Genomic DNA, 4,142 nt, shown 5'->3' with positions numbered 1-4,142 from the left:
CCCTCCAAGCGGTCAATAATCCACTAAAGAATGTAGTTGGAATACATGGACAGCAGAAGACCCTCCAAGCCTAATCTACTCGGTGTACCTAAGCCCTCCAAGCTCCTACTCCAACGAGGTTGCGCCGAACCTATTTCTTTTTTAGCTTACCGAATTCCACTATAGCCCATAGCATCAACCAATATGAAATTGGTCCCTTCTTAACTGCTTCCCAAAGCACCAAACAGACTTCTCACATATATGGGTATGGTGAGAAAATGTTTTGGTAATGTACCTCTCAAGGATGTAACAATGGAGAGGAAGAGAGTAGAGGAATTTGAAGAGTCTCTATGTGAAAATTGTGGATGAGTCAATCTTGTTTTTCTCTAGGGTTTTTGTAACACCCCAACCTAATTGCATAATTAAATTTATGAGTTTATATGTTTGTTATTACCTTAATTATTTTAAGTGCATTAAAACTTTGCTATTGTGATATTATAAAAGACATATGCTCTTTTAATGTTGTAGAAAATAAATTTTATGAAGATAAGGATAGATGTGTATATATATATATACACACACACATATACATATATGCAAAGTTATATTGTCATTGGGCATTTCTTGAAATATAAGTTTATATGGGGTGAAAAGTGCAAATGCCAAAAAGTGGAAAAAAGTTGGTCTTGATCTTTTTCTCCTTTGCTATACACGTACACCCCTCAAAGTCAATTCCTCATCTTTTCTTTTGCTGTACCAGAAGCTTCTTGCTTCCTTTCTTTTGCTCTTTCTTTTCTTTCTCTCTTTGCTTTCACACGGCAAGAGCTCTCTCTCTCCCTCTCTCACCAAAACAAAATCTCACTCTAAAGAAGGAATTAAGAGCCTAAAACTAAAGTTTCAGCTTCAAATTTGTGGGTAAGTAATTAAAACCTTATTTGATTTTAGAGTATTTTGATAGTTTAATTGTTTTCCCTTCTTTGTTCTCAAATCTGATTTTAGGGGCTGAACTTGTGATTCTGTTTTTGTAAGTTGAAAGTTTGATGGTGTTATGGTCTATTGGATGCTTAATAAGTTATTTTAATGTTTATTGTATTGGTATAAAAATACCGAAATGAACTGAAGACCATTTGCATTTAGTTGATGAATTTTGTATCAATATGCACTGAAGCTGTCACTATGACAGATTTGATGTTCACTACAAGAAAATTCTGTATTAAATCATTTGCTGTGAATTATGATGCTAGGATTAGTTTTTATGAATCCTAAGACACATATGGTTGTTTTGGAACTGGTCTCACTGCATTTGGACTAATACAAAAATAATGGTTTAATTTCTAAGTTGTATAAATTTCTATCATGACAGTTTTGAGCACGTTTCCTTGTAAGATTTTTAATAAATTATGGTTTTATTATTTGACTTTGAAATTTATACGGTATATATTAGACATACAGGGGAGTAGCTCTGTAAAATTTCATGACAATTGGATGTGTTTTGACAGCCCATTCGTATTTTACAAATGGGGAATTTGTACTGAAATGATCAGTAAACAGTGTAGGATAACTATGACTTTGTAGATTTAATTTTGAAGTTAGGGTCAATGTTTTGAGCTATAATTTAATGTGCTTATCTTTTGGTATGTTTAGATCATATATGAATTTTTATGGCTTGGTTTCTCCACGTTTTGGTATGTTATGAGTTTGGTGATTGTACCTTGTTTTAGGGGAACTCTATGTGTTGGGAATTAAGTTTTTTTTTACTAAGTTGAGAGTTAGGTTGTGTTCGAGGTAGAAGTTTATTTTTAGGAAGAGTTGTTAGTAATAAGTTTTGGTCTTTCATTTAGGTGCCGAGAACGAGAACACGGACACTTGAGCTCCTCTGGTACAAATCTCTCGCGTCATCTGTTTTCAGGTAAGGGACTTGTGACATGTGCGTTTGATAAGCATAAGGACTATTTAGAAAACTATAATGCATTAAAACCTTTTAATTAGAGATATTACATATAAGCATGATTCAAGTAAAGATTTATGTTCGTGACTTATTGAATCTTATATATATGATAATTTTAGCATATTGATGCTATTACTCATATCACGAACATAATGTTTAAAGAAAGAATTGGATATGCTACTGTTATTAAATAGTTATGTAAAAGTATAGTATCTGAAAAGTATAGTTTTTAGTTATTCCATTGTCATGATCTGAACTCAGCCAGTAGGGGTTATAGTACTGGTATTTCCATGGAGATTCTGTTTGGCCATTAAACGTGGGACTAGTTCTGCTGTACCCGCCCTTGTTGGTAACCGCCAACTTATGGAGGATGCCAACCTACCCCCATGGTTGAAAGTATGTATTATGACATGATTCCGGAATTACCTAGCATTGTGGGGAATGCTGGATGCCTGACACTAAGTGCTGGAAGCCTCCCAAAGTTGTGACAGACTTACAATTGGACTAACTAATATGTATTATAAAAGAGCTATTAGGCTATTTGGAAGTTATAAGAAAAGTATGATGATAAGAAAAGTATGTTGAATTATGTTTAAGTTCCTTATCATGTTCTTTTATTATTATATGAAAGGAAAATGAAGTATTTTCATTTGAAAGTTCATAAGTTAATTTAAGAATAATATGAATAATATGAAGGCTATTTTATCAAAGTTGGCATATCCATAAAGTATTTGATTTACATGCATTCTTATTAAAGGCCCATGGAGCTTAAAAACCTTACTGGGCTTCGCAGCTCACCCTATTATATTTCAGTGCACAGGTTCTTCCTGGAAGCAGCGAGAGTATTAGAGGTGGCAAGATTCTGTGATTCTCTTTTGTTTAGATTGTATAGTCTTTTTGTTGTATAGTAGTTTAGTTCTTTTGTTGTATAAGAGGAATCAAGATGTACTTGATCATTTGAGCACAGATGTAATTCTGAACTTTAGTTTGGTTTGAACCCCAGTTGTATGTCTTTGGGGTTGGATTTGTAAATAAGAGTTTTGCTAAATGTTTAGCTATGTAATATTTGCACGAATACCTGAAGTTTCAGCCAAGTGGCAATCTTGCAAAGTTCAAATGAAATGAATTTTCAAGGTTTTCACATTTTTGTATATTATGGCTTTTATGAAAGAAAATAAGCAGGTATACAGGAAACAATTCTCAATAAGCACCTTCAGTTTAGGTTGGTTCGTGTTAGTATTGAGGTAAACTTGATATTAACATGCCGGTCATGCTCTAAATTCTGTAGTACAGGTTTGGGTCGTGACAGTTTTTCTCTCAAAATTCTCTCTCAAAGCCCTTTACATTTCGTGGGCATAAGGGGTATTTATACTGAAGTGAGAATGGAATGCGAAGAGTAAGGATTTTCTTAAATAGAGCTGGCTGGTGGCTTGGCCTCGCGACTTGACTGAGTCGCGAGTTCAAGCCGCGAGCAAACAGAATGGTCAGACTGGACTTTTTGTCCTATAGTGCTCCAGCTGGCGAGACTGTTCATCTTCTCTGCATGCTTCACTCGTGTGCATCATCTGACGACTTGCAAGCAGCGAGTCACCCGCGCGATCCAGCCGCAAGCCCCAGCTTTACTGCACAATCTTGAGCATTTCTTCACACTTTCTCACACACTACCTAAATACAGGGTTTTTAAGTGCTGAATTACAAGCAAATTGGTACGGAATAAAGCCAACAAAATGGTTAATAAATTTCAACCTTACACAATACAATACTGTTACTATTAAATCTGCACCTACAATAAGGCGACAACCTTAATTGCACAATATTTAAACAAATCCTTTAAATTTTTTTTTTTTTTTTTTTGAGAATCATCTTTTAAAGTTAAGTCCCACATTCTTTTTGGCTAAATCATGAATAAGTGACACACGCTTTAAACATTGAATTGTAAGATGACTTGTTTAGATTTGAAGAGGTTAATGGACGAACTACACAAAAGATAAATATTAAAAGGGTGGACATAAAGTGTAAACTATTTTATGCTTGAAATTTCAATTTTTGATGGAAAGGATTCTTCTCTACTTTATACTGTGAAATGTGAAAGAAAAGGGTTTTGTATTTTCTTTTTTCTTTTTCTTCAACAACAGTATAATAAAGCTTTTAAATTTTTATAAATTTCAAATTGAACAAACTATTGGAGGGGGAAACAAAGGTGTTGTGAATTTGC

The 4,142-nt window shown here is 34.0% G+C and overlaps 1 long non-coding RNA gene across 1 annotated transcript; it reads left to right on the top strand.

The window, feature by feature from the left end:
• The first annotated feature begins 697 nt into the window (after window positions 1-697).
• On the top strand, window positions 698-3,068 carry LOC142618920 (uncharacterized). The gene is made up of 3 exons (XR_012841394.1): window positions 698-894; window positions 1,821-1,888; window positions 2,741-3,068. It is a non-coding gene; the product is annotated as an uncharacterized LOC142618920 (long non-coding RNA).
• Window positions 3,069-4,142: the final 1,074 nt, after the last annotated feature.

The sequence above is a fragment of the Castanea sativa genome, chromosome 12, assembly GCF_040712315.1.
Source record: "Castanea sativa cultivar Marrone di Chiusa Pesio chromosome 12, ASM4071231v1".
Lineage (NCBI taxonomy): Eukaryota > Viridiplantae > Streptophyta > Magnoliopsida > Fagales > Fagaceae > Castanea > Castanea sativa.
Note: the sequence above shows the minus strand (reverse complement) of the source record. Positions and strands in the feature narration are given on the sequence as shown.